Source organism: Mixophyes fleayi, chromosome 2, assembly GCF_038048845.1.
Source record: "Mixophyes fleayi isolate aMixFle1 chromosome 2, aMixFle1.hap1, whole genome shotgun sequence".
Classification (NCBI taxonomy): Eukaryota; Metazoa; Chordata; class Amphibia; order Anura; family Limnodynastidae; genus Mixophyes; species Mixophyes fleayi.
Genome location: NC_134403.1, coordinates 238,823,467 through 238,844,503, shown reverse-complemented (window position 1 = coordinate 238,844,503; position 21,037 = coordinate 238,823,467). Strand labels below are relative to the sequence as shown.

At 36.6% G+C, this 21,037-nt stretch overlaps 3 long non-coding RNA genes across 3 annotated transcripts; all 3 read right to left on the bottom strand.

Annotated features, from left to right (window-relative positions):
• Window positions 1-14,131: 14,131 nt before the first annotated feature.
• On the bottom strand, window positions 14,132-14,751 carry LOC142140330 (uncharacterized). The gene is made up of 3 exons (XR_012688411.1): window positions 14,694-14,751; window positions 14,498-14,600; window positions 14,132-14,196 (listed from the first exon to the last, which is right to left on the bottom strand). It is a non-coding gene; the product is annotated as an uncharacterized LOC142140330 (long non-coding RNA).
• A 1,376-nt stretch (window positions 14,752-16,127) lies between these two features.
• Window positions 16,128-17,029, bottom strand: LOC142140329 (uncharacterized). The gene is made up of 3 exons (XR_012688410.1): window positions 16,952-17,029; window positions 16,289-16,351; window positions 16,128-16,166 (listed from the first exon to the last, which is right to left on the bottom strand). It is a non-coding gene; the product is annotated as an uncharacterized LOC142140329 (long non-coding RNA).
• A 183-nt stretch (window positions 17,030-17,212) lies between these two features.
• LOC142140328 (uncharacterized) lies at window positions 17,213-19,137 on the bottom strand. Its single transcript, XR_012688409.1, has 4 exons — window positions 19,085-19,137; window positions 17,536-17,592; window positions 17,377-17,448; window positions 17,213-17,290 (listed from the first exon to the last, which is right to left on the bottom strand). It is a non-coding gene; the product is annotated as an uncharacterized LOC142140328 (long non-coding RNA).
• Between the last annotated feature and the right edge of the window lie 1,900 nt (window positions 19,138-21,037).

Below are 21,037 nucleotides of genomic sequence, written 5' to 3'. Positions count from 1 at the left end.
AAAGTTAAAGTTCACTAGTTAAGTGCCAGGTCCTTGATCCCATCCTAAAACCTGAGGTAGCAGCCCCCCTCCCAGATGAACGCAGAGAAAAAGATTGAACGGTAAGTGTAAAATCCCATTTTCTGGACACTTATAACAAATGTCACTTCCTTGGGCAACTATATTGGCTTAATCTAGCTCATAGTTCTGTTGAATTTAATAATTTATTTTTTATATATTACACTGCTTTCCCACATTATCAGAGCTCAAAAATCAAACATGCTTTCTCATTTGATATAGTTAGCCTTTATTAAAACATTTGTTTTTGTTTGGTTCTGATTTATTGCTGTCTGTACATTAAACTACACTCATCACTAGTCACTAGACCTAAGTCCTCTCCTAGAGACACATTTCATGCTATGGGGTAAATGTATTAACATGCTGTTTTGTAAAATTTAAGATTTTCGGCAACTTTGCCAGCTTTATTTAAAATGTCAATTTAATTAAAAGCGATATTTGCCATGTGGGGTCTGTAAATATATATTTTCCAACCCAACGCACAGGATTCTTATTTCCTAAGGTGCAGACATTTGTACACATAGAAATAAACCATTAACTGTATTTTTTTGCCACTATTACCAATATCCATTAAAAATATTTAAAGGAGTAAAGAGCGTTACTTTTTTTAATTCATCCCCCATAAATAGTTTAATTCAACACTATTGAAATGTCTGAACTCCTCACTAAAATCTTCTATTAACCTAGAACCAGAAAGCAAGCAAGCAAGCAATCTCTTTTAAACAATACCTCACAAACTCCTCTGTCTGACTGACCATTTTGCCACCATTACCAATATCCTTTTAGTAATCTTTGAAGGAGTAAAGAGAGTTACATTTTTTTAATTCATCCCCCATAAATAGTTTAATTCACCACTATTGAAATGTCTGAACTCCTTATTAAAATCCTCTATTAACCTAGAACCAAAAAGCAAGCAAGCAATCTCTTTTAAACAATACCTTACAAACTCCTCTATCTGACTTACATATTGCATCCCATGATCAAGCAAACCTTCTGAGTAGCTGTCTGCACTGTTTCATAACTGGTAGGTAAGTAATTCATACTAAGATGTTGAACAATATCTTCCTCACCACTTTGGCTCATCATCATTTATTTATATAGGGCCAACATATTCCGTAGCGCTCACTGATTGAAGAGTGTTTGTTATAAACCTCAGGGCAATAAAGATGTAACCTCTTTATTACCTTCATGAACAAATCTCAGTAAAATGCACGCAAGCTTCCTACTTCCATTGGACTATTATGGGTAAATTTATAAAGCTGTGAGTTTGAAAAAGTGGAGATGGTGCCTATAACAGCCAATCAGATTTCAGTTACCATTTATTTAGTACATTGTACAAAATGACAGCTAGAATCTGATCTCCACTTTTTCAAGCACGCAGCTTGATAAATTTACCCCTTGGAGGGATATTACTGTGTCCATCACTATCGACTTCCTAGCATTTCATACAATACAGTCAAGGCCGAAAGTTTTGAGAATGACACAAATATTATTTTTCACAAAGTCTGCTGCCTCAGTTTTTATAATGGCAATTTGCATGTACTCCAGAATGTCATGAAGAGTGATCAGATGAATTGCAATTAATTTCAAAGTCCCTCTTTGCCATCCCAAAAACATTTCCACTGCATTTTGTCACGGGCACTAGGAGTTTATACCCGAGTTTCACCTGACGTTATAACTGACAGAGGGGCGGTGTTGACCACGGACCTCAGGGCAGTTAGGTGAATGATTGGAATGATGATAACAACAGGAAAGTAGAGAATGTCTTATGAAGTCAATGACTTGCAGCTGTTGATGGTGGAAGGTCAGCGACTTGGAACTGTAGAGAAGAAGCGATATAGCTTCAGACGAGATGAGAGGACGTGAATAGGTGAAGGTAGCTCGTGGAGGAGTCAGTGGTCTGCGTACAGCAAGTTGTACCACTGTAGTGATGAGGAGGTTGTCCTGGTGCAGGTAGGTAGTAGGGTAGTCGGTGGTCTGCGTATAGCAAGTTGTACCACCGCTGTGATGGGAAGAGTTGTACTGGTGCAGGTAGGTAGCGGTGTAGTCGGTGGTCTGCGTAGAGCAAGTTGTACCACCTCTGTGATGAGGAATGTCCAGGTGTAGGTAGGTAGCAGGAGAGTCAGTGGTCTGCGTATAGCAAGTTGTACCACTGCTGTGATAGGAGGACTTGTCCAGGTGCTGGTAGGTAGCAGGGAAGTCAGTGGTCTGCATGTAGCAAGTTGTACCACTGCTGTGAGGAGGAATGATGACTTGTCCAGGTGCAGGAGAGTGGTGTGGAAACGGCAAACTGTAGCTGTGTGGAAACAGCGCGAGTAGAAAGGAGTTTTGTACAACACAAGTAGGTAAGTACAATGAATAGTCTGTCAATATAGTAGCTGACTCTGCAGCGTGGAGAAGCGGGTCAGCGCGGATATGCAAGTAACAACAAAGTCAATATGATGAGAGCATACCGCAGCTGAGTGAGAAGCTTGTCCGGGTAAACAGGCAATGTAGAATAGACAGTCTATCATAGGTAAATGTACCTTAGTGCAGTAGTCACGTCTAGTTCAATAGGTATGCAAGTAAACAATAATAGTCAATAGTGGTTATGCATACCAAGTAGAGCAGGAATCAGCTGGGAAGCTGAAGAAGCAATCAGCTGAGTAGACACGCTGTAGCGGGTATGGGAACCGCCGATGAGTAGAGCTGGAAGCAGCTTGGAAACTGCAGACACGAGTAGAGCTGGAAGCAGCTTGGAAACTGCAGACACGAGTAGCTCACAGGAACACCTATAGAGAATCACTGGGAATGAGACTCCAAGATCAGGCAATTACCTAAGGCTGCAGGTGCCTTAAGTAGGGTGAGGTGATTGATCCATCAATCACATTAGTGGTCAGGTGTAGTTGTTAAAGGGACCTGCGCATGCGCAGTGCGACAGGATGGCGGACGGCCGCGGTTCAACACAGGTGTAAGCGGGAAAGATGGAGAACCACGTACCAGAGTGGAGGCACTCACACTCCGGTGAGTGACACATTTCAGCCCTCCCACAAAAGGACCAGCTGATATCAGGTCATTGATTCTCTTGTTAACACTGGTGAGAGTGTTTACAAGGACAGGGCTGGAGATAACTCTGTCATGCTGATTGAGTTAGAATAACAGACTGGAAGCTTTAAAAGGAGGGTGGTGCTTGCACAAAAAGGGCTTCACAGGCAAGGATATTGCTGCTAATTGCACCTAAATAAACCATTTATCGGATCATCAAGAACTTCAAGGAGAGAGGTTCAATAGTTGTAAAGAAGGCTTCAGGGTGCCCAAGAACGTGCAGAAAGCGCCAGGACCGTCTCCTAAAGTTGATTAAGCTGCAGGATTGGGGCACCACCAGTGCAGAGCTTGCTCAGGAATGGCAGCAGGCAGGTGTGTGTGTATCTGCATGCACAGTGAGTCAAAGACTTTTGGAGGATGGCCTTTTATCAAGAAGACCAGCAAAGAAGGCACTTCTCTCCAGGAAAAACATCAGGGACAGACTGATATTCTGCAAAAAGTACAGGGATTGGACTGCTGAGGACTGGGTTAAAGTCTTTTTCTCTGAGGAATCCCCTTTCAGATGGTTTGGGGCATCTGGAAAAACGCTTGTCCGGAGAAGGAAAGGTGAGCTTTACCATCAGTCCTATGTCATGCCAACAGTAAAGCATCCTGAGACGATTCATGTATGGGTTTGCATCTCAGCCAAGGGAGTGTGCTCGCTTACAATTTTGCTTAAGAACACAGGCATGAATAAATAATGGTACCAAAACATCCTCCAAGAGCAACTTCTCCCATCCGTCCAAGAACAGTTTGGTGACGAGCAATGCCTTTTCCAGCATGATGGAGCACCTTGCCATAAGGCAAAAGTGATAGCAAAGTGGCTCTGGAATCAAAACATCAAAATTTTGGGTCCATGGCCAGGAAACTCCCCAGACCTTAATCCCATTGAGAACTTGTGGTCAATCCTCAAGAGGCGGTTGGCAAACAAAAATCTGTACATTCTGACAAACTCCAAGCATTGATTAGGCAAGAATTGGCGGCAATCAGTCAGTATGTGGCCCAGCAGTTGATTGACAGCGCGTCAGGGCGAATTGCAGTGGTGTTCAAAAAGAAGGGTCAACACTGCAAATATTGACTCTTTTCATAAACTTAATGTAGTTGTCAATAAAAGCCTTTGACACTTTTGAAATGCTTTTAATTATATTTCAGTATACCATAGCAACATCTGACAAAAAGGTCTAAAAACACTGAAGCAGCAAACTTTGTGAAAACCCATATTTGTGTAATTTTCAAAACTTTTAGCCTGATTGTAGACATACACATTAGCAGCTCTCACCTACCAATGGAAAAAGACAAATTTAATTACACATAGTTTTTGAGCAGGTCTATATTACACTTAATCAGATAAGGGAGATGTAACTTGTACTTTTAGCAAAAATCAGTTTTCTCACTTCAAAGGTACAACACTATATTAATAATACTAAGATTTAAACTAGTTCTGTGGAAAACTAAATATGTTTAGAGCTTCCCAGCAGCCATCTCCTTTTGCCTCTATGGCATTGCATATTGTGTCCTCATGTGCTTTCATATTTGCATGTCACCATGTTTCCATTGGCTAATAAGTCAGATGTCTGTCAAGTAAACTGACCAATGACAGAATTGCCTTGTGAGGTTTAACATCTTCATGACATTATAATTCTAGCAAATCTGGCAGGTGCAGTATGATAAAATCCTGCACAACCATCTTTACTTTTGGCCCCTGTACGTAAATGAGAGAATACTTCACATGAAATGCAAGATATTGTCAATTTTCGAAGAGTAAGAATTCTGTTTTAGCATCAATTACACACTAAATCTGCTGTAATTTTCTATTTTAAATGGACACCATGTTCCAGTTTTAAAGATAGACAGATATATAGACAGATGGAGAGATAGATAAACAAACAGACTAATTTCAACTGGCACCAGTGCCCACATATGGCTTCATTTTTGGTGAATATCATATAGTATGGGTAGGCAAGAAAAGTGCAAGTACCTCTTATTAGCGTAAACTTACACAAATGCACTCTTGCGTTTTCAAAGCATTCAAAGTATTAATGTTACGAAGCATGAAAACCGTTATGTACTAGACTGGACAATGGTACGCAGAGCCAGTACGTATATGTGTTTACTATTGCCATACACATAGCCAGATTTCACATTTGATTGACAGATTTATGCATCATTAATGCTAAGTTTGATAACAATTGCGTAATACAGTGACACTGGTAGAGGAAACCCCTAATTACATGTGTATTTTTTTTTTTTTCTATGAAACCATCAGCTCGTTAAAGTTTGTCATTTAACCGTACCTTCTCGAATTCCGCACCATGCGAGATATTGTTTTAACTCCTCATCACTTTGGCTTAATGCAAAAACATCAATGCATTACAATATACATGTTTATCAGATGCTTCCACTTTGTACATTTCCATATCGCCTCTGCATCATCTGCACATCTACCTCTTCTTTTATCCCATTCATAGCAAAAATACAGTTTACCCAAAACCATTCCCACACACTCTTTAACTTGGAATGTTTAATTTTTAAAGATGCTCAGATTTCTTGTATCCCATAAGACTTCCTTTACACATGTAATAAAATGCACAAAACCCTTTCTTTTACTTTTCCACAAGCTCCCCACCCAAAAATCACCATTTCTAATGACATCTTTCCAATCCCTGTTAACTCTTCACCCAAGGATCTTAACTCTTTCCATACTTCTTGCGCCCTTCCACAACTCCAAAATAGATGTGCCACAGTTTCTTTTCCACTACACCCCTCTTCAGGACACATTTCAAACCTCACCAAGTCCCTTTTCTTTAATCAACCTCTAACAGTTAAGGCTCTATTTAAACTTAACCACACCATGTCTCTCTGCTTATTAGTCATCTCACCTATTGTCAATCTTTCCCACTCTTTGCTTAGTTGTGCAGAGCGTACCAGATCAATGTTAGATACAACTTCATCTTTCCTTATGTTTTCCTTCAGTTTCTTTTTCTGCTTCGCTCCTCTTTCTTGACTGCATCCAATTTAAATGTTTTAATAAAAAAAACACCATACCGTCATACCACCTCGGGCATATAAAAGAAATAGGTTTCCTCAGATCAATTTCACACCAGCTGAGCATCCCTAAAGCACTCACTGCTAACTTGTCATCAAAGCCGCCATACTTTTCCTATCCACTATCGTTATAACTGTAAAAATAAAATTTAACCCTAAGAATGCCTCTACATTAGGATAATCCAAACCACCTTTTTTCTTTGCTTTTAAAACATTTTCTCTTTTGATCCTCTCCATCTTAGACCCCCACAGGAAGATAAACAGCATTATATTTATCTTCCTTAGAGACATGTATGCTGGTGGAAAAATATTTGCTAGAAATAACAGCAAAGGTAGTATTATTGCTTTTACAATTAGAACCTTTCCACTATAAGACAAATCTCTTATTCTCCACAGATTTACCTTTTTCTCCACTTTTCCCTTCTCTCAAATCTCTATAAAATGTTATACCTAAGTGTCTAATACTCCCCACAACTTTCTTTTAACTCACTATCTGACATCATTGTCCCTTACAAATCATTTAATCTCAGTCTTCTGCCAATTGAATTTAAAATCTGAAGCTACACAAAATATAGATAACACCTTAGAGCTCTTTCTGACTCGCAAAGAATATACAAGTCATCCAGATATGCTAATACTTTGACTACTCTCCCTCCACTCCCTGAGATCAGCACTCATTTCATTATCTTCTCTTTCCTGATCATATTTAATACGGGTTCCAAAGCACAAATGAAAACTATTGGTGACAACGGGCACCCTTGACGTACTCCTAATTCAACACTATCCTTACAAGTCAATGATCCATTCACTAAGAAACAACTACCAATATTCTCATAAAGACTTCTTACTACTTTTACAAGCTCTCTTGGGAAACCCATCTTTAGCAATACCTGAAACATAAAATCATGGGATAACCTATCATAAGTTTTCTCAAAATCCACTGAAAACAACTATACTCCCTCTCCTCTACATCCCATAATATCTCTCTTAGGAAACTCAGATTTCCCTCTCTATTCCTATCTGGAACTCCACAGACCTGGTTCTCTTGTACAACTTGGCCTACTACATCCTCAGAAAAATTAACTTCGCAAAAATGTTATGGTCTACATTTAAAAAAGTAATAGGTCTCCAATTGTTAAAGTCTTTCTTATTTCCCTTTTTAAAAATTAAAAAAACCACTCCATCCTTCATTGAATCAACAATTTTACCATATTGCCACATATATTTACATAACTTCAATATATCACTATACTTATTACCTCTAAAAAAAACCTGTAAAATTCCATAGGTAATCGATCTTTCCCTGGCGCCTTATTTTTCGCCATTCTATCTGTCATCCTTTTTAATTCCTCCTTCTTTATCTCTCTCAAAAGGTCAAAAAATTGTATTTATTCACTTTACCTTCTAAATCACCTATAATTTCCTCCTTTAACTTTGCGTCCTTATCCTTTTCTCTATAGAGATCCTCATATAATTTTTCTATTCGCTTTTCCAGCTCTTTGCCTCTTACTTTTTCCCCTTTTTCATTTTCCAGAGATTCCATCCTTCTTCCCGCTGCTACCTTTCTAAAAAAGAACCTAGTACATTTTTCATCTTTTTCATGCTTGTCTGCTTTGGCCTGAAATATTTTTTATTTTCCTCTCTGTGACAACACATTATTTAATTCTCTATATGCTTCTTTATGAAGTTTAAGATGACATTAACCTTCCTCTCCTAGATTATATAAATATTGGAAACTAACATTCCAATTTTTATACTTCTTCCTCTTTTGTGCTGCCATCTTAAAGGCACATTTCCTAAAAGAAAAATGTATTTCCCCCTTAGCCCCCTCCGACCAACACAAAATATCTGTAAAATCTCCCTTTTTCTTAGACCATTTTGTATATTTTTCTCCAAACTGCTCTTTAACCCCTTCTTCTAGTAAGCTGTCATAGAGCTCTCATAGCCCTTTAACAAATACATCATCTTTTTTGAAATGTCCGTCACATTGGATTCTTTCATGGTTAGAGTACCCTACTTTTCTCTGACTATATCTAGTTACTTCAATCTGTGTAGACATTAAATCATAATCCAACCTTGAATGTGTACCCCCCTGTCAGCATGGTATGTGTCAGGTACAGGGTTCACACCACAACTCACCACCGTATCTATTAACTTAAAGTCTGTTATAATCTGATTAATAACTTGTCAGTAATGTCATTATTAGTTATCCCTATTTTACAATTTAAATCTTCTACTATCACCAAAGGGATTCTCCCTGGTAAAAAAAAAATCAGATTTTTTAAAATAAAGCTTTCCTTTCCACCTTTACTGCCGATGCATAAATATTTACTAAAATACACCTTCCTTCTTCTATAACTGTATAATTCTCAATTTTAATTTCTTTATTTCAAGCTAAAAATCCTATGCCATCGTGTGGTGAAACTAGGTATTAATATCACCCTAACCAGCCTGTCCCTTGTTTCTCACAAAATGTGGATTATAGCATGTACTTTTTATAGCTGTTGCTTTTGTTCCCCAGCCCAACATAGTACAAATGCAGTGTCTAATTACATGTGGATAAGGGGAATATTGTAGCTCATTGTAAATATGTATATTATGTATTGTATATTGATAATGTGGCAGTGAGGTTGTTATTCATTGTCCTTAAAGTGAAGCCAGGGTTGTTACGGATAGGGATCAGGTTGCAAGATACAGGTGAGGGAGAAGGCTAATTAGTGTCCATTGTTCTCCCAAGTCCATATATGCCATCTAGCAGAGGAGTTTCCGTGTACAGCTCATCTCCACTCCCCTCTCCACCCCCCTTAGTTCAGCACTCACCAATGTTTAACAAAGAGAGGCCCAGGGGTTTGCCCAGGGAGGGGAAGGCACTGTGGAAATTTGACCCTAGATATAAGGAGCCACTCCAGGGGTGGGAGGTGGTGTTCATTCTGTGATTTGATTCCTGGAATGTGCAAGTTTTGTTTTCAAGTTGTCATTCTCTACCAGAGTCTACATATGCAGCTGAAAGAGATCTATGGGTCGTCAAGTCTGGACAGCCAGGTGACTGTGGCTCCTTAAGCTAGTGGGGTACAGGACAGATGATGTGGTAAATCTGCCTGGCATTTATTTACTGTGTGTACATAATAATCTACTGACTGTTTTTATTGCAATAAATGTATTGCTATACTTTCTAACTGAATTTGCCTGAGTGGCTAATAAGAACCTTAGAAGGTATTGGGTAGGCTTCCCTGGCCTAGGAAGGCACCCGTGGGTGGCCAGCCAGAGTGAAGTGGGTAGAATTGGGCCACTCCTCCTCTTTCAGGGCTGAACTTAAATCGTATTTTTGCAGACACAATATATCACCCTCATTAGAAACTATATCCTGTAATATAGCAACTCTTCTTTCTTTCGATTGGAAAACCCTCACATTGTGGGAAGTATTAGTAAAAGAAAACATTTAAACCTGAAAGAGAAAGCAGAAACCAAACATCAAATGCAGGATATAAAGCATAAGTAAAACGATACATTTGTATCAGCACATGTTGCAGCATTATTACTAAATGCAACAGTATCAGCCCAGCTCTGTGAATTGACAGAGCTCCGCAAACTTAGTGACATCCTCCTCCTCTAGAAAACCAAGGCTTTTCTCCTCACAAGAGGGGTTAAGTAAAGGAGGTGTAGAAGGATTAGGCAGATTGTCCATGCTTTCCATACTGAGAGCCGAATAGCGATTTCGAGCAAGAGGAATTTCTCCCGTGTTCAGTCATGACTTTTTTTTTCACCTTTTCTCTTTGCTTTGTATAATTCAAAATTGCCTTCTTTATTTGTGTCCAACACTTCCTGCTTAGACAAGCTCCACTCATTGTCTGCTGACCCTGTGCATTGCACCATGCTGGAATCAAGGTCCACAAGATCCCTAGCTGCAGAAGGGTTAGCCTCTGCAACACTAGACCAAGCTCCATTTGAGACTGGAGAGTCATAATGGCTTTCGCTAATTCCCTCACCTGCCTCAATGTCCAAAACATCAGCCTGCGCTGCCTGTGCAGAAGGCTTAGGTGGCACAGAAACAGTTTCTTTTGGAAAAGCTTTAGAAACAGGCACTTGTTCATTCATTGCAGTCAGCATCTGATCAGAGTGCTCAGTTCCAGTCCATACTGATGCTGCATTACAGCCTCCAACTTTGCAGCTGAGCTCCCTGCACTCACACCAGCTGGCTGATTAGGAACCAGCTGATTATCCTCAGCTGCAACAATAGCAGCCAATACTTGCTTTAAACTGAAGTTTAATTTATAACTCCAGTTTTACTTGCTTCATCCTTCCCTGTGCAACACGGGACTTTTTACAATGTGTCCATTTTTACCCCATACGTCACACTTTTTAGGCCTTGGACATGCGCCAGCTTCGTGGCCAATCTCATAGCAGTGTCTACAACATTTACCTTTAACATATTGTTTCTTTTTGTGCCCATATTCATAACAGCCTGCAGTAAGATGGCTGTCCAGGGTAGTAGAGAAAACCCCTGGCCCCTGCAATTGTAAAATTTACCTGTGGGTGCTTAAGCCCTCCAATTCCTTCAGCGTCACCTTTCAGCCTGACCTAGAACTTCACTTTTCCATTAAATATGCCATAATTGTTTTTCAGCACATAGGTGCAATACCTCAAGAAGAAGCCCTTACTTAACTCCAAGTCAGTGAAAAGGTTATACAAGTGGACTGTAAGAGGTTTCTCCCCACATGAGAATAATTGCACAATAGCCAGTCCAAACAGTCTAGGGTCAGTACTATTTGCTTTAAGCTTTTCAAAGAAATTCAAACAGGCCCCAAATTCATAAAAGGAAATGTCATACAAACCCATAACAGGAAAGTCTTGAATGCAGAATATGGATTCTTCTTCATCCTTGCAATGCTTTCAATAACTGTTTCCACAGTATAGGCTATTGCTCCTTCTTTGCAGTCTCCACGATGATCCTCAATGTGTTTTTGATGCCTTCCATCTTGTACAGATTATTTCTGTGCTGAGCACTCCAACACACTCTCAGGGGGGTATTCAATTAGCCTTGATTTCGCGATTCCGATAATATTTAACGCGTTTTCGCGTTAGCATAGAGTGCACACAATTCAATTCCCCTTATTTTACGCGTTTAAGTCGGAAATAAACATGTTACGCAAAATCTTACCAAGCCCATAGAACAAGTGCAGGCAGGCTATTCAATTGTAAATTTTCGCTTTAACGCATGTCCAACAAAATCGCGTTTAGTCATTTTTTCGATCACACCATTGAAGGTTTTTGTAAAGCGTTAATGATTCCTTTAATGTCCAAACTTATTTTAATATGGGGCTTTTTTGATAATATTATACTCATTAAACTTCTCTAACTTGATAATTGTGTAATAAAAATAACTTTAATCCCATGAAAATAAAAAAGTTTGTAAAATGATATTTAAATACACCCCCTTTAGAAAAAAGCAAATGGTATAGTCCACTGGATTAAAATTAAAAACATTAGTTTCATTTCTCATTCAACTGACCTGAGAGAAAATATTAAAGAGGAGACTGAGACAACTGTTTGGTTTTGTATATCTAAAATTTATATCTAGCAGATAGTTAAGGATTTTTATTTCTATAAAATTGTTAATATCTAGCATTATTTATAGTTAAAAACTGTTAATAGTTTAATATCTAGCAGTATTTATAGTTAATGATTTATATTTCTATAAAACTGTTAATAGTTTAATATCTAGCAGTATTTATACTGCTAGGTAGTTAATTAATAATAATAATAATAATAATAATAATAGTTAATTAATACTTTAATTAATACTTACATTTATTTATTTTTTTATAAGAAATTTACAAAGGCATTAGTAATGGAGCCATTTTCAACAAACGTTTGGCAGTTTATGTATGCAGCATGTATTGATGAATGTGCACATGCTGGTTTGCTTGTTGAGGGAGAGGAAAGAAATACTTTGGAAATAGAGGAGAATGTAGATGTGCATGTGGCTGCAAGTGAGGGAGAGAATGCTGTGGCTCCATTACTTGATGCAAGGCGTCGGGTCCCACGGCCCGTCTGTACCGCACACTTCGGTTACTTGATGGGGTCCCTGAGGATGAGGTGATAAGATTATATCGCCTATCCTCAGTTGCAATTTATTCTTTATATGACCTCCTTAAAGAGGACCTGGAACCAACAGTCCCCACAAACCATGCTGTGCCTGGATTGGCAAAGCTGCTTGGGGCATTGCATTTTTTAGCGTCGGGAACCTTTCAACCGACATTGTCCGTAATTGCGGGTTTCTCCCAACCCACATTTTCACGGAGTTTGTTCCAGGTCCTTAAAGCCATGAAAAAACATACTAGGGAATTTATTAAATTCCCACAGTCTGAATTAGAATGGCAGGAGGTCAAATCCAATTTTTATAGTGTGGCACGTATGCCAAATGTCCTGGGTGCAATAGATTGCACCCATGTGGCACTCACACCTCCGCACAGAATGGAAGAGAGCTTTCGAAACCGAAAGCACTTCCATTCCATGAATGTGCAGATGGTGTGTGATGCCAGAAAAAAAATCCTAAATGTTTGTGTTGGCTTCCCTGGTTCCTCTCATGATTCTTTTATTTTGCAGAATTCAGGAGTGTTCAAGAGGTTTGAGGAGGGAGATTTTCCTCATGGATGGCTCCTGGGTAAGTTATATCTAGGTAATCGCTATTAATAATTATTTCTAAAATGAGAAGAGCACTAATAAAAAAAATAATTTTTTTTAATAGGTGATGCAGGATATGGGAGCCAGCCCTGGTTGCTCACTCCAGTGTCCAATCCAATTTCTGATGCTGAAAAAAGGTACCAAGAGGCACATATAGCCACCAGAGGTGTAATTGAGCATACCTTTGGGCTACTTAAGAGCCGGTTCCGCTGTTTGGACAGGTCCAGCGGTGCGCTTCTGTACTCACCATTAAAAGTTTGCCTTATTGTTATTGCTTGCAGCATTCTGCACAATATCTGTTTGGCAAATAATTTGGAGGTAGAGATAGATCCTGCTGTTTTACAGGATCAAGACCTTTCTTCAGCCACAGCATTTGGTTGGGAAACAGGAACTCGTGAGCGCCAGCGTTTAATTTTGGATTTTTTTTCATGTAAGTGTAAATTTTGTAATGTCATAATTTTTTTTTATAAATATAAATTAATTAATAAGTAATAGTTTATTTTTTTTTTTGATTTTTTTTTCAGGACTAAATTATTTAGTGGGAGATAGCTCCAACAATCGTTGTTCGGCGTTCGATTAAAGGATTTTTATATATATATATATATATATATATATATATATATATATGTATATATATATATATATATATATATATGTTTTTATTTGAAAATATGTTTTAATGTTAATAACTGTTAGTTAAGATAAAAGGATCCAGCAACTGAATTTTAAAGACCGAGGCCATGAAGCTTTTCAAGAGCCAGCTTCTTGGACAGGTGGGTGTCATCATATGTAAACTGCACCATGCTATGTTCTGTGTGATGTAACCTTATGTAAAGTATCACTACTGACACATAATCACACTGAAATTACCTTTTTTCTCTTTTCCTTTCTCCAAAATGTACCCGTCACACCCATTTCACTGTGGATTGCAGACTGGATTGGATGGAATTGGATTCTGGATTGCATGGAATATTGGCCCACTTCTATTGTTTGTTTTTTGTTAAATATAATGTATACTATTTAAATACCACCAAAAACCTAAATTATAAGAGAAATGTTTGTTTGTATCCCAAAAAGTTAATCACTCTTTAAAATGTATTAATAAATTTTTTCTAACCAAATTGATGTGTTGAACAAGTATTTATTTTTCTATTATATTGTACAACAATCTTTCTAGATTATAATAATGAAAGACACATGTTTTAAACAAAACTATAACATCTTTTAATAATTTACATATTTTCTTTGTGCAATAAAATTTATATATCACAATTTAATTTCTGTGGTCTTTGCTTTTCTCGAATTTCTTGTATTTTTCATAGTAGTTCTTCTATCCTCTTCAGTTGGCTGTGAATTAATTAAAAAAGTGTTTAATTTTTTTATTTTTTTATTTTAAAAAACCATAATACAGTTGAATAAAAATTGCAACATTAGCATCATTAACAATCAATCCTCTATTTAAATTTTCGTTAGGATTAAGTATTATCTTTAAAACAAACACTGATAATATTTCTGGAACTTTTTTTTTTTTGGGCGCTGTTATCAATAACATTTTACATTTAATTTTTTTTTACAATGAATGTTACAATTGTTAAAAACATTAACATATAAAAACAATTTAATATACATTTATATCTCAATAACATACCGTGTTTAATTATAGGCAAAACTAAGTTCTTGTCGTTAGTTCTTCTTTGGTATAACTTCATGATTTGTAGCATAGACCATTAGATGATTATAAAATCTTTTGTCTAAGGGATTTAAACAGAAAAAATATATATATATAATACCTAATATAAAATGTAACATAATCAGATTAATTTTAACACAAATATTTCACTTACCATTGTTAAATATTCTTCCAGTAATTGAAGGATTACGTGCATTTTTCCATTGTAACTGTATTTTCAACTAAAAAAAAAATATAAATTTTTTTTAAAATACATACATATAGGCATTCATATACACATATATCTATATATCTATATACACATACATATATATATGTAGAAATGTGTGTGTATATATATATGTATAAAAATAAATTAGAAGACAGGGGGCGCCACATACAAGCCACAATGGTGTGATACCGTAAATGAACCAGACCAATATGCTTAAAAAGACGTCTAGATTGTCGCCGGCTGGTACCTTCCTCATCTGCAGACAGGTGTTGAATGACTGGGGAGCTGCCTACAGAATTTAAGTATTGGTCAGTTTTTATATCTGCCCTTCACAAGCGCTCTATTGGAAGTTTTGGGTATATATATCTCTCTATCTCTCTCTATGTATGTATGTATGTATGTATGTATGTATGTATGTATACATATATATATATATATGAAATGTATATCTTTATGAATTTTTAAAAATATGCAAATACATACCTTTTTACATGTAAGGTTCATTGTGATCATCAAAATGAAATATTCCAAAATCTTCAAACGTTGAGAACTTGTAAAACTTGTTGCTCCATATTTATCAACAGATCAAATATATCTTCTATTTCTAAAAAAAAAAAAAAAATTAGAGAAATATATTGTTACTAAAATGTTGTTATTTAATATTAAATATGACCATAGATTGGGTTAGTGAACGTACTAAATATTGAAGTATTAGATAATAAAAAAAATAGATAGACATTTGACTTACGTTGGGGGTAGATTGCATCACTGGATCCTCTGATGATGAAGGTGATAGTAGTCTTCTTCGTGCAGATTGCAATTCTTCTGGGCTTGGCCTTGCAGACTGCACTGTCAAATCCAAGGGTATCTCTGGGGTCCTTAAGCTGCTTATAGCACTTTGTGGTTGGCCTGTTTGAGGGATGGTTCCTGAAACATTACACTCTGGAAAATTTACCAAAAGGTTTTCCAAAAGCCTTCTTGAGCGCATTTCTTCATTTAAACTTTGAAGGTTGGTGGCTATGAGGATATTGGCTGCTGCAGTCTGTTGTTGGTTCTGCGAAATTTGGTCTAGAGTATTGGAAATTCTTCCAATACTCACTTCGGTTCTTTCTTGGGAGGCTAAGATTCCGGAAAGAATAGTGGCAATGTCTCGATTTGTGTTTATCTGTAATTGCCTCTGTTTCGACATTTCCTCAGTAAGTCCAACAATGGCATCTTTGATTCCTCTCATGTTGTCTTCCATTGTTCTCCGAAACACTTCCTGGGAGTTTTCCATTTCTCTTGCAAGTGTTGTAAGTCTAGGAAAACTAGATGTTGAAGGTGCACTTTCCCCACGTTGTATTCTAGATTGTGAAGTGTCTTCCAAACACTGAAATATTTGCTGGAGGGCCTCAAAAGCTGTGGTTGTTGTTGTAGCTATTTTGAAAGAAAAAAAAAATATATACACATACATACATATAGAAACTCACAACTATTTATTTAGAAACATGCTATATTGTTTGCCATTATAAAAAATATAATTATGACTCTACACTTACGCTGAACCACAGGAATTTCTGGTGAAAATGATAAAGAACCAGACTGATGGGAGTTTTCTGATTCTGGAAAAAAAAAATTACATTTTTTTATGACGTTAGTTACATTTGTATGTATAATAAGGTCAGTATGAACTTGGCACTTTGTATTAATGATGGAAATTTACTGGTAGATACACAAAACGTTTGATTTATATCCTAAATGACCAGGGCCCTCTTACCAACTATTTGGGCCCCCGGGCCCATATACGTCTGAGGCAGCGCAAGACAAAAAAAAAAAAAAAAGAGAAAAAAAACCCACAAACTTACCTTTAGGACAGCTGGCGATCCGGCTACCTCCCTGTTCTCCTCCTCCTTCACATTCCGCAATGCTTGACTGGCGGGCGTTATGACGTGTCACCCAAAATGCACTGCCAGCGCCACACGGAGGAGGACAACAGGGAGGGAGCCAGATCGCCAGCTGTCCTAAAGTTAAAAATATTTTTCTTGTACTGCTTCGGAAAGACTTACCTTGCCTGCAGGGCCCCGGGCCACCTGCCTATTGTGGCCAATGTGAAAGAAGCCCCTGTAAACGACTAACCTATATACCTTTAATCAGTGGCCTATGATGAATTTTATAAATAGTAGCTAAGTTAAATTTTTTGTCCAAAGAAAATTTTTACTTACCATTTCTAGCAAAATCACATGTTTCTGTATCCTCAATAGGGGTTACATCACTGTCTGCAGCTCTTGCCTCTTGTTGCTATTCTCTCAGGTTTTCTAAGGATAAACAATAAAACATGTTGCTATTATTATCTAATTGTAAATGATTTATTTCCTCATCAACAGATTATTTTAACCTAATGACAATTTGAAATATTTAACAAATAAACAAAAAAAAAGGCTTTGCAATGTTGAATGTAGAATGTATATTGGACTATCATTCACCTGCAACGGATTCCGAAATGTTCTGTAATGACGCCAATTCTGTCCTTGAACTACATGGTTGCTCTTCAAATGCAGTCTCTGAAACATAAAACAATGTTAAAAATTTGGCCAAAAATCCGATTTTAATAAATTTAAGATTTTTTTATATTTTTTTTAAAACCAACCTCTTCTTCTTTTTTCAGTGATGTTAGTCACCGTAGAAACTGATGATACACTCGTTCGTTTTCTTGGGATTTCTGTTTGAAATTGCTTTGTTTTAGATTATTACAAGACATAGATATATTTTTTAAAAAAAAAGATAAAAAAAATATTTTCATAAATACCTGTTGTCGCACGCGATCCTTTTTTCTTAGAGAGTAGGATGTCTTTGTGTGTTTGAACTACACAAAAAACAAAATTTAAATGGTTTTTAGATATTGATTGATGACATACACATATTTTTAAAACAAAAATTGCCCCGACACTCTTCAAAATTGCCCCATGACTAATGTTTGGGCAAAAAAAAAAAATGCCTGATTCATTAACCATTTACCTATATAAACTGCTAATTTTGGTCACTCGGCCAAAATAATGTTACAATGAAAGGGCTGCAAAATATTATTATGTTTTCCAAAAAAATAAAATACTGACGTTTTTCACGTAACACACAAATATCATCTGTGTACAAATAAGCTCTCAAAAATTAGTGCAACAGGAAAAAACAGGCAGTATTTAACTTATGTGCAAAACAGAATACTGACTTGCACACCTTGCATTGTTGCATGTTTTTGTCCAGGATACTTAAATAACGTTTCTAAACTTACGATCCTTAATGAATCATGGGCCATGTCATTAAATAGATTAGAATTAAATTATAAAAAAAATATAGGGTTCAAGACCAAACTCCTCCTTTATATGCCTTCTTTCACAGGATCATATATATATATGTATATATATATATATGTATATATATATATATATATGTATATATATATATATATATATACACAACTGACTTAACACATACATCGATAAACACACACATGTGTGTGTACATATATTAAAATATATACACATACATACTATGGTGTAAGAGACAAGAAAACAAACACACACATACACAAAAAAATGTGCACGTTTTAGACCATAAGAACAGTATATTAAAGATAGGCGTGTATATATAAGAGTGATTATTACGATAAAAATGGATCAATATCTACAATTTAACCGCTATGGCTATATTTATCCATTTATATGTTAATAAACACGCTTATATATACATGTCTAGCTTTAATATACTTTTTTTATGTTCTAAAACATTCACATGTTTTGGTGTATGTGTGTGTTTGTTTTCTTGTCTCTTACACCATAGTATGTATGTGTATATATTTTAATATATGTACACACACACCTAAAAAATAAAGATATCTATATATAATCATATGCACACATTCACAACCACCTGTTTAATGTTTATTCATTCATCTATATCAAAAATATAACTAAAATGGTATATTTTAGATAAAGAGAAATGAGTATACATAAAACAGTGTTGATTGAGAATGTGTGCATATAAAAACTATAAATATATTTGATTTACATTGAAAAAAGTTTGGGCTGCATGATATACACACACCAAAATCCTATGTTATTATTGTCAAGGTGGGGTTCATCTACATATTGCTTTGTATGTATACAAATTTCAATCGACAGCTGTGTGTACATTGTAAAATAAATTTGGAATACAAACAACACAAATGTACAGTAACAATAACCATGGGCAATGATAACATATGATTTTCGTTTGAGAATATATTTTAGACATGAGATATGTTTGTGTGTGTGTGTACATGTGTGTGACTGGTAAAATATATTCAAACAAAAAACACTTACCAACTTGGCTGGCAGCTGTGTCAGGACGTCCTTTTGAGCTTTTCTTAGATGGCCTCTTGGAAGTTGGCTCTACAATTTAATTTAACAGTGTTAAAATTAAAATTATTTAAAAAATTAATAAAAAATAAAAAAAAATTAATTTACACTTCCTCATACATATAAACATATATACATACCTTCTGATAAATATGTTGAAGGTTCCTCTGTGTCCACAGCACCTTCCACACCTTCCACGAGTACAGGATCCAGGACCTCAGACAGCCTCACTTCCCAGGGTTTCATGGTGATATTTGCAGGTTTCCCACCACCAGTTCCTTTTGCATGCCTCTTGGACGCAGCCATCTTCTTCTTTACAATCCGCTTACAGTCCCGGAAACGTTTCCTGCAATGCTCAATAGATTTTGGAACTTGCCTACAAGAAGTCACCTTGTCAGAGATCTGACGCCAGATCTGGTTCCTCTGCTGATGACTTGTGACATGTGCCCGTTTACCATAAAGAACATCATAGTTAGTTACTATCGTGTCCACCAGGATGTTGTTCTGCTGCTCAGAGAAACGAGGTGCTCTGGTCCTGTCCTCAGGATAATCACCATTATCTTCTTCAGCCACTGTAGATTGCTGCGAGGGTCTGGAAGCCACTTTTTTAAGGAATCTCTGTCTTCTTCTTTCTTGTGCTCGCTCTCTTTCTTCTGTTTCATGCTGCCACTCTTCTCCACTGCTGATATCTTCTTCATCCAGGTGTACCTGTTCAGGAAGATTTTCCCTATGCTCCCTAGACATACTGATATATGTATGCTATGTAGCTGAAATAAATAAAATTAATGCTGGAACTAAAAAGTAACTAAACTTTTATTTAATTGTGATTATTGCACACTTTTTCTGTATGCAGTATATTGATGTCTGCTATTAAATAAAATGTGTGGTGTTGTGTAGTGTTTGATTTAGTGTGTGGTGTTAGTACTGTGTAAAAATATAACTTACTATAATGTAATGCAAAATGTAATGCAAAATATAATGTAATGCAATGTAAATAATGTGAAAATAATGAATAAAGGTATATAAAGATGCAAAAAGTACAATCCAGAAGCTCACAAAACCAGAGGGTCTCAGGAATCAGCCACCAGCATCGAAATCTCTGCAAAATGGCACTTTGCAAAACAAAGTTGTTGTTTTTTTATAGAAATGTGGGCGGGAAATCGCGAACGGCGGGAAAAGGGTAAAAAAAAAAAAGCACTTCGTACAAGTCGGATATTACGCGATAAGGGGCTGGGTTAGGTATTACAATTGAATACCGTCATTTCCGGGAAGTTGATTTTTTGCGATGTCCGCGGTTCCGCGTATTCGCGATATATTACGCGAATACGCGGACAATTGAATACCCCCCTCAGAGTCAAAAGCCCTCAGCCTATTGCCATGGCCACCTCTCACCTCCCAATGACAAAAGACTTCTTTAATTACACAGTTTTTGAGCAGGTCTGTATTATGCCTAATTATACTAGGGAGATGTAACTTGTACTTTCAGTTAAAATCAGCTCTCTCACTTCAAAGGTACATAAAAAAAATGAATAATACTAAGATTTAATCTAGTTCTGGGATAAAGTAAATACATTTGGGACTTCCCAGAAGCCATTTGATTTTGCCTCAATGGCATTGCATATTTGTGTTTCCATTGGCTCATACTTTAAAGATGTCTGTCAAACAAACTGACCAATGACAGAATTGCATTGTAAGGTTTAACATCTTTAAGACATCATGATTCTAGCAAAGCTGGCAAGTGCATAATAGAGAATACTTCACATGAAATGCAGGACATTGTCAAAATTGTCATATTAGGAGAGTAAGAATTCTGTTTTAGGGTCAATTGCACACTAAATCTGCTATCATTTTCTATTTTAAATGGACACTGTGTTCCAGTTTTAAAGATAGACAGAGAGATATATAGACAGATGGAGA